Source organism: Misgurnus anguillicaudatus, chromosome 15 (genome assembly GCF_027580225.2).
Source record: "Misgurnus anguillicaudatus chromosome 15, ASM2758022v2, whole genome shotgun sequence".
In the NCBI taxonomy this organism is placed as follows: Eukaryota; Metazoa; Chordata; class Actinopteri; order Cypriniformes; family Cobitidae; genus Misgurnus; species Misgurnus anguillicaudatus.
The window spans coordinates 12305110-12320451 of NC_073351.2; the positions used below are offsets into that span (position 1 = coordinate 12305110).

At 36.5% G+C, this 15342-nt stretch overlaps 1 long non-coding RNA gene across 1 annotated transcript; it reads right to left on the bottom strand.

Moving 5' to 3' along the window:
- Positions 1-1645: 1645 nt before the first annotated feature.
- Positions 1646-4293, bottom strand: LOC129414602 (uncharacterized). The gene is made up of 5 exons (XR_012357808.1): positions 3201-4293; positions 2790-2886; positions 2529-2649; positions 2334-2448; positions 1646-2206 (listed from the first exon to the last, which is right to left on the bottom strand). It is a non-coding gene; the product is annotated as an uncharacterized lncRNA (long non-coding RNA).
- Between the last annotated feature and the right edge of the window lie 11049 nt (positions 4294-15342).

Below are 15342 nucleotides of genomic sequence, written 5' to 3' on the forward strand. Positions count from 1 at the left end.
GGCTAGTGCTTTTTGTCCCTCTCTGCTATTATAGTTTAGCAATAGGCGGAACGACATGGAAGCCTCCTTGGACTTACCCGTTTAATGTAAATAAAGAGAAGAAATTCTAAGCTTACAAAGAAAAGTCAGATCAGTGGCAGAGGTCATTTGACACCAACGAGGACATATTTATGAATAAAGACATTGATTTTGATTAACAAAACACTTAAAACCCTACTTTCTGTCCCTTTACTTTTTTCTGTCCCCAACTTTTTGGCCATTAGGTGGCGCTAGACATGTATTTTTCACGCCTAGCGCCCCTAAAGGCCACAAGCCCCGCAGCACTGTCGCAAAGGAAAGAACTGGCCAACCTTAAAACTAAAATAAAAACTAAACCTCTAAAACGCTAAACGATCAACATTTTGAGGCATCAGGGAGAAACACAGTCATGTTACAACTTTCTGATGAGGAACTGGTGGCAGAAGCCATTTCTCAATCTGAAGGTTGCAGCCTCCGGATGTCGTATTTCTAAGCTGCATACGTCATCAAGACTTATTTCAGAATATAAACAATTATAAAGTTGACTATTATTCTTACTTAATCGTAAATTGTTGCAGTATGCTTATGACTTGCGAATGTAATGCTCAGTTTATCTTAATAAACCAGGCTTGATGACGTATGCAGCCTGCATATTTGACCTCCGTTTTTCCACCGCTCGTTTTTCCTCTCTTTTGTGTGAAAGTTGTCGCTCCAAATCCAAGTAAACCGATGTGTTTAGGTCTGCCGCTTTCAATACGTCTCGCAAGTGACAGTGGAAGGCAGCAAATGAGGAAGAGAGAAGAGAGAAACGCTCGGATCTCATTGGTGAATGAAAAGGGTTTGGTTTTACACTGTGTGAGTTTGAGCAAATTTGACTGCTATAGCATCCTGGATTGTAATGTAAATACATAGACAGTAAAAGAAAGGTAAATACGTGAACACGTGAATGCAGCATCTGAATACAGGGAACTATATGCAAGATAATTGCTGTCATTTATAAAGAAGATCGCATTTATGTAGGAATCAAGATCGTGAGTTTATATAAAAAAATTGCCTTAAAGGGGAATTGAACCCGGGTCGCCCGTGTCATAGATCACACACAGAATCAAATAATAGAAGTTGCTCTCTAATCTTCTGCATTATTAAGTAGCCTCCAGCAAAATTTATGTTAAAAAAAATTGTGTGGAGGAAGTGACGTATGCCGTAAAGCAGTCGAATTTTGTAGTTTTTTTTTGTGCTTTGGTTACTACCCGAAACCCTACACAGCAAAATCACTGGTGTTAAAATAACACCCACGGTGTCAAATTTAACACCGGCAAAGTGTGTATATGTGTCCACACTACACTGTGTTAATTTAGTCAAAAGTGTAGTGTTAATTTAACAACACCCATTATATGTTAATTCAACACTCAATATTGTTAAATTTTACACTTTGTTCAACACTATTCATTGTTGTTTCCACACTACACTGGTGTTGGCACAGAAATACAGTGTTAAAAATTAACACTCCTAATTTAAGGTCAACACCAGTGTAATGTGAATTCAACAATGTTAAGTGTTAAAATACTGAGTAATAGCCACTTTTGTTGCTAATGGGTTGTTTCTATAAAAGACAAATGACAAGAAATATTGCAAAACCTCTTTTTATTAAAGTACATCACATTTAATATTTACATTGATACACACAACACTTTGCATTTAACACTGCTTATTTAAATACCTCAGATACAATTAGAAACAGAATACAGTATGGAATAATGAAAGTTATCTTATACCACAGCACAGTGACATGAAAACCACTTATTATAAGGTCTTTAATAAATCAAATGAGAGTTAAAAAAAATAGCCACCCTACTCAAAACTTGAATATTAAAATACACTGCAATTACCTTACTGGCAGGCAGAAATGTTATCCTTCACAATACTAAAGATTTTTCCATAACAAAACAGACATTTCAATTCAAAAGACTTTTCATTTTTCTTAAATACGTTCCAACCTGGTATTAAGTTCTGTAGTTGTTTTACTCATGATGTAGTGGAAGGCTGCATCAGTGGTCTTCATCATGGAGGGAATGGCTTTTTGGTCCAGAATGACGCAAAAACTCTGGATGCAACTTCTGTTCCCAACGCAGAGCAGGCAGGGCTGTGCTGATCCATCCACCTCAAAGCATGGATTGATGCTCATCACCTAAGTGTTTTAAAAGAGTGTATTTGATGAATGTATTTATGAACTTGTATGCATTTACATGGGGTGAACAATGCAAGCAAACTAACTGCTGAATAAACAACTAGAACAAAATACCAAAAAAACTTACACAGCACAATCAGTAGCTTCAGATGCACATTGACCCTCTCCAGTCTTTCCTCCTTTCACAAATGAAGGCAAGAGGGGAATGAGCCAGGGAAGAGCTGCCACATAACTGTCCCATCCTAGCAAAACAGAATTTAAACACCATGTGTACACAGTTAAACTTTAAAACCGTAAAAGTAGCAAACCCATGTACACTTACCATATTTAAACTCCTTTTGACCAGACAGAGGGTCATCCATATCTTCATCAGGATGTAGTCTGCTATTATCCTTTAATTGTTGTATGTTGGCTATTTTGCAATACATCACCTCAGCATATTTCTGCAGATTTTCAAAGACAAAAAGAGTCAAGAAAATACCAAAAAGGGTACAGTTTTAACCGTTATTTGAATCAAAATCATCTCAGTATAACAAATCATGTTAGAGACAGTGTACAGTACTAATGTACTCTGTGTACTCACATAACTAGTTGGTAAGCGCTTATCCTCCAAACTGGGTTAAGGAATAACAGTTCAGAATTCATGGGTATGCCGTATTCAAATATAGTCTGGTAGGGTCCTATCACAAAAAAATGACAATAAAGACTCTGAAAACTCAACATTCTTTTTATATTAAAAACAGCACTCAAGACAACATGAATCTTCATTTATACATTTCCAAATTAGTAATCAATTTGATTGCTATTTAATATGATATCAATAGCAAAACGATGTATGAGAAGATAATATATTTTTATTAAAGTTGGCAGCAGGTCATGTGACTTTCTTGCCAGATTAATAACCATAATATGTACAAAACTATACTAAAAAGATTGGTTAACTGTTCAATTATGTCAAATAAAATTATTTATATGTATAAATATATAAACTTACCTTCTGTAATGAATTTATATAAGTATTAGCAGTCGTTTCTCACTGGAAGTCATCCATGTCAGGTCTTCTTTAATAAACTGCCCTTAAAAACAGCATCTCTTCTGAATGATTTGAAGCACTCAGTGTGTACTTCTACCAAACTAGCATCTATAATGACAGAAAAACAAATGTTCGCCATACACGTTTTACACTTTCGTTTGTATTTGCCATTTGCATCTGTCTGACATCTGCGCCACGAAAAGCTTACAACACACAATGCATCCAATCCAGCAATCTGTGCATACAAATGATGATAGTGAGGTTTTGGTAAAATGAATTGTTGGTTTGGTGATATTTCCCCTGTTTGCAAACATCTTGGAAAAACACATGGCAATGCGGTTGCGGTTTTCTTAATTTTAATAATTAACCGATATCCGTGCACTCGCGTGCATGTAAACGACCTCGTTAACTCACGGTATCTAGCCTATATGATTACCTCATAACGAGCATCATATGGTGAATAAACGAGCTTTCATTTAACTTAATTTCATACCTTCAATTTGTAGTGAATATCGCGTTTTATCAGGGTTCAACCTTTCGTTCATATCTCCTGTTAATATTATCCTTCTTGGTTAAAACTTTTAGCTAGTAGTTTAACTTTATACTAAACTAACAAGGGAACAACGTAACACAAGGTAGCTCTGATTAAACTGAACCAAATAACGAACAAAGGGGAAATAAAATGGGAAAAATATCTTATTTAGGTTTTTTGGCATATGGCTGCGTAGAGTCAGACAGAGAAATAACAGTTTAATTTAGCTAAACCATGTAAATATTATTAAACTTATTTACCTCATCTCTTCAGTCCTCCTTTGAAAGAAAATGGCGGTAAAATCCCTGACAGGAAATGTTTAGTGGAGGCGTGGCTTGATTTACACCGCTCAGAGTGAAATCTGACAACACCCATGTTTTACACAGACACTGTCGTGGATATAACACTGGCCTAGCAATGGCAGTGTTATTTTATTACCAGATAGTGTTAAAACAGCATCAACACTGTGTATTTAACACCATCCCTGAAAATTTAACACTGGTGATTTTGCTGTGTACGTTTTAAAGTACAAGTAAAAGCGATACAGACCCCGTCAGGCTATGGTAGACATGTCATTCAACCTATTTAAAGTCGATGTACTATCACAAGGGTCTTTAAAATTTATTTTGAAGGTTGAAAAGCTACATGGTGTCGCTTTAAGAAACCAGATTATTGATAACAGATTGACTTCATTTTGGCAGGATTTACAAAAAATAATAATAGTAATTACACCAGTTCTTGATGAAGTAGGGCTTCATTTGTATCACTAATCCAAAAGATTGCTTTATCATAAGAACTGTGATGACAGATCAACAAGAATAAAATCCACAGTAACACCAAACATACACAACAGACTGTCTATTAGAGAGGTCTGCAGCACATAATGCAGAAGATTACATTATTTACACTGACTCCTAATAAACATACAGCAAAGCCTCTGTTTTGTAATCCCTCTGTATACCAAGCTTATTCTTGTGAAGTAACAGCCAGTGCTGAGCTAAAAATAGATTTCCTCTAGTCTGGGGTTCAAGGAGCCATGAATTCATTGCAGTCTCTGGAAAAGCAGCGAAGGGACAATTAAAGAGGAAAGATTGGCTTTTTTCCATGGAAATACCAAAGGTTGCTGAGTTTGGTCTTTCGAAACGTACGTAGTAGATTTTCAAGATTCGCTATTTAACATCCTTGACAGCTGGGCATAGATCACACCAGCACTCTACAGTATCCTATAGGCATCCAGAACTTACACATTTAAAAAAAATCAATAAATCCCTTCTGGCTCACGGACTTTCCTGGAGACCACATACAGATTATATCCTCACATATGAACAATTTGTGACACTTGAATGAGAGTCAGTTGACAGATAATGTGCATGTAATTGGATGTTTTAAAGGCTTTGTACCGGAAAATAGCAGACACTACAATGATGCCTGTAGAATGACAATGACTCTCTTTGGTCTGTGTGGCTCAATGCATGTTAACCAAAAAGTGTGGTATAATATATACAAATAAATGAGGAGTTCAGATGCAAAACCCTCTAAGTGCGTCTGACATGCTTTCTTGTAAATTAGCATTTTTATCAGCCCTTTTATATATAGGATCAGTAATTTCTCTTTAATGGCAATAAAAAGATTAAAAAACCCTTTTTTTCCACAAATGTCACTTCAAAGTCATTTCATTGGTATTTAACAAATTTGACTGTCTTTCGCTGCAAAACCCTCTAATTGCATGCAAGCATTTTGTGGCAAAAACACCACTTAGACATATCAAACAATTGAAAAACCACTAAAGATGCAGTAGAAACATTGCAAATAATGAAAGTCAGAATGTAAGAATAAACACATTAGAGGGCACTTGTCACAGCGGCTTTTGTTTTCCCCCCTGCCCCCAAAGGGAACAGCGTGACTACTGAATAAGGATAGTTCGCCCAAAAATGAAAATATTGTCATTAATGACTGACCCTTATGTCGTTCGAAACTCGGAAGACCTCTATTCATCTTCGGAACACAGTTTAAAGGAATAGTTTGGCCAAAAATGATACTAAACCCATGATCCACCCACCCCGACGCCGTCCGAGAGGCACACGCCCATCATTTCTCAGACAAACGCACTTGCAGCCACTTTAGAAAATGTCCTAGATCCTTCAGCTAATCAAATGTGAAGTTATGGGGTCCACGACCTTCAAGTCCAAAAAATGTGCATCCATCCTTCACAAAATAAATCCAAACGGCTCCACGATGATAAACAAAGTCCTTCTGAGGGTAATCCGCACAGTTTCATTGTAGAAATATCCACATTTAAAACTTTATAAACTAAAATAACTCGCATCCGGTAATGCCGCCATCTTAGTCGCGTCCACATTCAAGATCACAGCTTTACGCAGCGTACAGAGGTTTCTCTGCTGCTGCTCTGTGCCCCCGCCCTCCGAATTTGTCATACGTCACTAAGAATAGTGCGTACACTACGCTAATACTCTCTCCTGAATACAGAGGAGTCTAAGATGGCGGGGGTACCGAAAAGTAGTTATTTTCATTTATAAAGCCTCAAATATGGATATTTCTACAACAGCACTGCGCGGATTACCCTCAGAAGACCTTTATTTATCATCCTGGAGCCGTTTGGATTTATTTTGTGAAGGATGGACGCACATTTTTTGGACTTGAAGATCGTGGACCCCGTAACTTCACATTTAATTAACTGAAAGATCCAAAACACTTTCCAAAATATCTGAAAATGTGTTTGTGTGTCTGAAAAACGATGGACATATGCATCTCGGACAGCTTGGGGGTGAGTAAATCATGGGTTTAATATCATGTTTGGCCGAATTATCCCTTTAAGATGTTTTAACGTTAGATTGAGTCCGAAAGGTAATAAAAACATCATAAAAGTAGTTCATGTGACATCAGTGGGTCAGTTAAAATGTGTTGAAGCATCGAAAATACATTTTGGTCCAAAAATAGCAAGAATTACGACTTTATTCAGCATTGTTTTCTCTTTCGGTTCTGTAGTGAACCGCGTGAAGTCGTGTGACTGTAGTGACGTAGCTGACCTGTTCCTCAGACATGTTTGACACGTTTTTTTTTCAAACTTACAGCGTGCGTCTCCCCAGACTGTAAACGAAGCTCAGGCGCACAAAAAAAGCTGGGGCGCAACAGATAACAGTCAGCCGCGTCGTACGTCAGCCAAGTCACTAGCTTGGTCGACTTTATGCGGCACCGCAGTCTGATGACGTCAAAGTACCGCGAGAGCTCACCATGAAATCTTACGAAGTAGTTTAATTTCGACTTGCTCTCACGGTACTTTGATATCATCTGTCTGTCAGTTCTTGCAGCACAGCATGAAGTCAAACATACACAAAAAAGTCACACACAGATCGTTGAGTTCGTTATCTAATTGGCTACATGTTTTGTCTATCAATATTTTCCATGAAGTCATTGGCTGATAGAGGAACGAGCGAGAGATTGGTTACATCCCTAGAGGACGTCACGTTTTCGACAGCGCTGTTTGGATTATCTATTATACTACCTCCCTATTTTAAATACAAACTTTTAAAGGCGGGTTCATGTGTTTACCGGAACGTATTACCAAATGAGCCCGTTTGTCTCTCCCGGCAGGAAAAAGTGTTAACTTTTCTTTCTCAATTTTTTCGGCTTTCTGTTTCTTGAATGTGTCACATTCAAATGGCCACAACTTCTCCAAATCTTATCAGATTTCCATGTGTTACACATCGTTGGAAAGGTAAGAAACTGCACTTTCAGAATAACTCAAAATGCCCCAGATCCGACTTGTATCCCTACTTTCCATGACTGGTCACATATGGTCTGAGGGATTAAGCGAATTTGAAGCGAAGGTATTTGATGATCATATAATGCATGGCGAGAGCATTCGGTCATTATTAATATATGATTTTTGACAAAGGTGGCATTTAGATGCCTGACTTGTATTACTTGTTAATACTTGTTTCAGATTATAAGCACTAAGATACTCTCTCTCTCTCTCTCTCTCTCTAGTCTGACCTTTAGTTCTGGTACCAGTTTCATTTATCACCAATGTAAATATAGAAATGTCTATAGATTTGTTTCCTCTGCAATGAAATCAGAACGTTTAACAGTGATGCTCCTGGTTGACGGCAGAAGGGAGAGATAAATCAAATCTCTCTAGTCGCTGATGCCCGTTCAAATACATCCTGATTTAATTCATCCATCTTTAACTTTTTTTTATTTCTTTTACTATATCTGTCTTTTTTGCTAGTGTTCCTGGATTCAGGAATTAGCACAGATAACATGCCTGATCATTTATGATGGAACATCTTTTTCCCGTCTAGATGCCTAATGCATTTATCCGTTCTTACAGATGTCCTTTCGTATAAAGTTGAAACAAGGAAGCTATGACAGCCATTGTGATCCTTAAAAGAAGCTGACGCGTTGGAGGTTCATGCTTCAAACTGGCACAAGACAGGGCTTGATGCTTGCCAGCCCTAGGAAAAGGGGTTTTAACATAACTACGTCACTTGTATGGCAGATGGCATTTTGGTAATATTTTCAAATACTTAATTTCAGTAGTTTCTGTGTCAAATTTGGTAAAGCCAAGTCATGTGATTGATCCCTAGGGAACACACATACTGATAAAATGTATAACTTGAAAGCACTGTAAGTCACTTTGGGAAAGGGTCTGCCAAATGCATAATAAATATGTAAACATGTATAAAGTGGTACTTAAGTACTGTATGACAGATGGTTGTGCATTTTCTATGTATGTGTGCTTGTGATAAAGCAGGTGCATGTGTGAATGGTTAAATTTATTTAATGCGATCAACATGCCTGTTTTGTATTCATCAAACATTAAGTTATGTCTTTAATACACGTAAACTGATGTAAAACATTTGTCCCCATTTTGGATGTATGCCGCTGCTTACAATGTCATTAATATTAATAGAACAACCAAATAAATGCAGTGGCGTTGTGTCTTGGAAACTCAGATCATTCTTTTACGAATAAAATGTCTGAATAAATGCTGTGTTTACAGTCTTCAGTTAAGTATTAGTGTAGAAAATATTGAAAATGTTGACTGGCTAGTGAAAAAATAAGCCATTAAGGTAATGGCAAGCACTGATAACAAACGTGATAATAGCAGCTTGGGCCGTACTGTAAGTAGGGAAGAGGACTAGAGGGAAAGAGATTCGGGATGGGCTGCATAAATTGAGGCAACAGCCCCAAAAGACATCAGATGGAGAGAGAGAGAAAGAGGAGCCTGAAGGCTAAAATCCAGAACTCATTTAAGTGGAGCTCTCCTGCTGGGATCTAAAAGCTTTTTTGAGAAGCTGGTGTAAGGGTTGAAGTCTTGTTCATTTTTACTGCTTCTCGTGAATTTACACAGCAAATGAAAACAGCAGACCCTTATGAACCAGCCCTCGGCAGATCTTAATTGCAAAGTCTTACACTGTAGGTCTAACTCCTATGTTGCATCACTGTGAGCAGATTGTTGATGGCATTTTTAAGTATCTACATTTAAGGATCTTACTCATGCATATATAATTCATAACATACAGAAAATCACACATTTCCCTCTTTTTATCTGCCTAAAATCATTATTTTTTTAATGGTTCCAAGTAGGGGTGGAACGGTACACAAAAGTCACGGTTGGGTTCGTACCTCGGTTCAAGCGTCACAGTTCGGTACAATGGAGGGAAAAGCAAAACAAAAATGCAGAAGGTACATTTTTTTTAGTACTTAAGATAATCTTAAAAACATAGGTGTCCTTATTGGTGTTATTTTGAGATGTCATGAATATGAACTGAAATGCATTTAACATACTGGGCCCTATTTGAACGATCTAAGCGTATTGTCTAAAGTGCAGGTCTAAATGGGCGTGTCCGATGACACTTTTGCTAATTTAACGACGGGAAAAATGGTTTGTGCGCCGAGCGCACGGTCGAAAAGGGTTGTACCCATTCTAGTAATGAGTAATGGGTGTGTTTTGGGCGTAGCGTGTAATAAACCAATGAGAGTCTTATCTCTCATCCCCTTTAAAAGCCAGTTGCACTGGTGCTATGTCTAATCCCTATTTAGATGACGGACTTTGTAAACTGAAAAACTAAGCGGAGGAAGAAAACCCCCAGTTTAAGAATAATGTTAAAAAAATTGTGTTGTTTTCATTTTTATTGAAAATTTTTATTTTTTGGATTAAAACTTTTAAAAGCCGTTTTCTTTCAGTCAAATATCAGGCTTTTAATTGCTGTAAACCTATTGGTATCCTACATAATCATTGTAATCTCATAAAATAATTTGCAAATATGCAAGAAAAGGTTTGTACTGTAAAAATACTTTATTTGTAACAAACAAGATAAAGAATTTACTAACGTGCACTGTAAAAAATCCAATTAATGAAATGTTGGAAGGGCAAAAATATATAAGTTAAACCAATTTTCTTGTTTGGGCTTAGTTGAGTAGACATATTATTTTAAGTCTAGATAAATCTGTGTTTAAAACATTAAGTGAATGGTTATTTTCAAATTCAGTCAACATTCAGAATGGCTATGCTGACTGAACTAATTAAGACAAATCTGGTCAATATGTGGACTTATGACAGCTATGTTTCCTGACAACAAAATGCTCATAATATTACTGTTATTTGGTAACAAAATGTAATTTTAAGAGTTGTTCAGGCGTGAATGTATGTGCTTTAAGTTTAAATATGCGGTCGGTTAATATAGATAGCGTCTATTTAAAAATGTGCTCGGACACTTTCGGACGGAGATGAGCTCCAGAAGAGCTCCAGAAAATCACAGACACTTAAGCGCTCACACCCCGCCCAGCGCAGCCTCACCTCGGCAAGCCCAACAGAAATCGACTGCTGGCTCTGATATCTCTGTGGCGTTTAAACATGCGATTTAATTCATTTTAATTTCTTATACTTAATAATAAAAGGTTTACCGGTATGTTTTAAATCATATTTTAGGATTGCACTTAAATGATATCGCTGTTGAATGATATTTCATATCTTTCACATTCGTTATAATCGGACTGCGTACTGCCTGCGAATTTGAATTTCAGAGCTGAAGGTGCGAGTGGAGAAATAGTCCCAATATCATAACAATCTTAAAACTTCTAAATATACCCGTGTGTGTACCCGTGTGCGTGCTTGTGTGCGCGCGTCCTCGCGCGTGTGCATGTATGTATGTATGTATGTATGGGCGTGCGTCTGTGTATTTTGAATTTAAAATGTTTTAACTCGGAAGGATCTGGATCACAGGTCATTTCATCTGAGATCAATCCGCACGCAACGGCTGGAATCACTTACTGTTACACACAAGGAAGGACACACAAGTCAGCCGTTTCCTCAAGTTTACGTCAGGTAAGTGTTTGTAATTAAATGTTAATTTTAGAATATATTAATTGGCAAAGACGCAAATACTCGACGTTTTTGTAATTATATTTTTGAAAAGATATATTAGAAGTGTGTTATGTTATGTGACCGAAGTAAAGTGGAGCTATTTTAGTTAAGATAAAAAGCCTGGATATAGGGTTGGTTTACCGGAGTTTAGAACTCGGTCTTTATTATAATTGGGACATTTTTACAAACAAACCTTATATAATACAATACTGGCGTGCATTTTGAGACAAAACAATAGCACTCATATGTTAAGAGATGTCAGTAAGTTATTTTAGTCAGTGAAAAGCCCTGTCCGAGAAAACCGCCCAATAGTGTTTAATTATGTGTGATGATGTCTGAGGGAAATTTGGCCTAACATTAACGTTATTTAGGGAATAAAGTCTTTCACCGTCAAGCTTTATTATATTAAACATGTATTTATGTATGTTTGTGTGTTTATATTCCTCAGAGGGATACATAGCGAGACAGTCTCCGCTTGGACTGGCTGAGGAAAGTCTCCTAAATGGCCCTGGAGATGTTCTGACTGACTTTGGAGGCTTTTTGGACTGTTTTATGCCCTCTATTTTAAGACTTAATTCTGTATGTTCAGTCTGTATGATAAGTGAATAAAAAGCTTTTGTTTTTATGTGACTGAAGTTAATTATTTTGTTTACAACACCAGCATAAATTATTTGATAAATAATTTAAAAATGTTATTAAAAAAATCCCAAATAATAAATATTAATTGAAGTAACACATAAAACATTGAGTGAATACTTAAATTTTAATTGACAGAGTCTTTGCTGTAAGTTTTTAAAGATTCAACTGATTAAAACATTTTAGTTGAATGAACTATAAAGCTAATTGAGCCAACATACTTTTTTATATTTGAGTCAAATTTGGGCCAACTAAAAAACATCAATCCAGGAAACACTTTGGAGACAGAAATTGAGTGAACGTAAAATTTCTGTGGAACTAGTTACTAAAAAATAATTCATTGAGCCAACAATTTATTTTTTACAGTGTGCGGAGAGCAGCATTTCAGCACTAGGACAGCGCCATATGAGATTTTTTAAAAGCATTACTTAAAAAGGTTCTCATCTCACCATATCCACAGGTACAGAGTCATCATATACAATAAATCTGTGGGGTAGCATTTAAAAAACATTTAGAAACAGATGCATTTGTTTAAAGCAAATCATTCATTAACTTACCAGGCTACAGGTGAAGCAGCTCTTTGCGCCTTCTAACGTCTCATAATCGGTCCTCATTTATGTCCAAGAGCCTCAATAATAATCTTTTACATTTTAATCTTTTTATATTTGAAAAGCGTTTTGTGCTGCTGAGCATTCATATGTGATAAGCAAACCTGCGTTGTCATCCCGTTTATATAGCGCATATTTCTAATGCGCTCTTTAAATAACAAAAAAACATATTGTGCCATAGACTTTAGACTTTAGACCAGGCTTTTGTTGGTCAATGGCGTAGTCTATTTTAGTTGCCTCAAAATAGCAACGCGCCAACAATGCCCCTGAATACACCTCGTTTTTAGATCAGAACGGCCATGGGCGCAAACATGGGCGCAAATGCATTTGCTATTTAAACAACGTGGCGCTAAACGTGAAAATTATAATTGCGTCGGGTCGAAACTAGCGCTTTGCGCTGCATTGCACCAGGTAAAAGATAGAGCCCACATCTCGTATTACAAAAATGTATACCATTTGAAGTAAACTTGTACTCAACTTTAATACAAAGATGGTTTCAAATGTATTACAAGTGTTACCTAAATACATTTTTAAATGACATTTTAGCATATTTCATATTAATGTACTAAAGAACAAAAAAAATTAGGCTTGTTGGATGAATTAATAGGTGTGTTCATGAGGCCCTACAAGAAACGACAAGTGGATGACGTCAGAGTAACGCGAGAGTGATTTGAAATCAGCCTCCTCCGCAAGATTTCTCGAAGTACTCTGTCGCTGATGGCGTTGCGTAAAGTTGAGCACACTTAAAAAACTGAAAGCAGCTGAACTAGACAGAATGGCCCCGCGTATGCCTGCGCTTTGTCCATTAATTGTGTACAGCAGAACAATTTATCTCCTACTTCTCAGCGTGAGAAATACCAGGTGTGGCGTGTGAACTGACTGAAATTCGTGTGTCTCACGGTGAATCCGTGAGACTTGAGAGCCCTGATTAAATGTATTTCCACTCACATACCCAACAACTGCTGAACAACGCCGACACACAGTTCTCGTCTTTTCCACCACTCGCTCGCCTGTACTACTATAACTGACTGGAAAACTGAAGTTTTCCCAAACTTGTAATCTTAAAGAGGCTGACGGATCCTCTAACTCTGGTGGAACACCATTACTTGCCATACTCACTGTCGCTGCTCACCCACTGGACCGTCGACCTAACAAAAAACTGCAGAGTGCCAGAGAATCTAGACGGGCTCTCTGATAGAGTGCATACATAGGCGGAGCTCGGCGGCATAAGCGCCAATCAGAGCTTCAGAGCTAAAGCGGGGCTACAGATTAGCTGTCCCTAAAGAACCCGCGGATCCAACAGTAGTTCCGCATTACATTCATTATTTTGCATGCAACTTTTTTTCACACCGTGTATTCTCCGTTTAAATTCATGCACCGAACCGTGACCCCCATACCGATTCGGTTCGATACGAATACATGTACCGTTCCACCCCTAGTTCCAAGTCATCACATAATTCATAATTTATGCATTATGTGACAAAATGTTTAGTAAGGTCATGTTAATGATTGAAATAAATATGAAATCAATGATTAAAATCAAACTTTTGATGTTCTTAATCCCATATAAGACATCAGACAGGGTCACATATATTTTAATTCACATAATGAAACATGGTCAAAGTTTGGCTGGTTGGTTTCGGCAGTTGGTTTTGCCCTTGCTGGTAAATGCGACTACACCATAAAATGGTTTGCAAACACATTATAAATTATTAAACTTTTATAATATAAAAGCAGATGTCTGACAGTGACTTGTCAAAAGCTCTTCTATACGGCAAAAAATATATTTGCTGAAATATATTTTGGAATATGTTAACAAAAATGTCTTTTTCACCAATATATTTTTAGGCTGTTTTTTGTATTTTTTGAAATATATATAAAAAATTAAAGCATTAAAATATATATATATATATATATATATATATATATATATATATATCTAGCCTACTATATCTACTTTGTTTATGTTACGAACCTGTAAACATAACAGATTTAAAAAGATTAAAATTAAATATATTTCCAACTTAAAAAATATACTTTATAAAATTAACTTGTGTTTCGCATATACTGTAAATATGTTTTTGGCAAAGAATACTTTTTTGCCAAATGGGGTGTAAAATTTGAAATGTATTTGTTTGCCCTTAAAAAACATTTTGAAATATTTGTTGATATATGAAGTTAAAAACTAAATATATTTCCAAATTCAAAAATATATTAAATTGAGCATTACTTTCTACAAAATATATTTAGCATATATTTAAAATATATTTCTGACCAGAGATTTTTTTTTGCTGTATGGGCTTAAAGGTGCATTGTGTAACTTTTTAACGACATGTTTGTCCTGTGGCAGCTACCGTAGTTTCTTTATATGTTTCGAAAGGGAGGGGTGAGCTGTGGACTGAGCCAATGGCTGCAATGCAAAATGTCATCGCTACCTGTATGCTGGTAATATATAAACAAACATTAAAGGTGCTGTATGTCTTAATGTAATGTTTTTCCATACGCTGCATTTTTTATGACTGAAGTGATCAGTCATACAGAGATGTTTACAGCTCATTTGATTGGCTAAAAACGTCTTTCCGGTATTGAGCACACAAAGCATCATGCAAGTCAGGTATTCTGGGGCTGAATGCATGTGCCAGCCAATCACCTGCCATTAAAATAAATAAAAATGCTTTCTCTGGGTATATTACACTTTCCTGTTGATGTTCGTGATAAACTTCAAAACACGTTACAATATATCATTATATAATCATTACAGCATCATCTACAGTATGACAAAATGACTATTATAGGATAATCCTCAGAGTTAATCATGAGGGGCATTTCATTCAAACCAATTACATGGTAAGGTAACAAACAAGAATGCTAATAAGCTTTAAGTGAATTCATAAAATTAGCAAATTTGCTTTATTAAACATGAAACACAAAATAAAG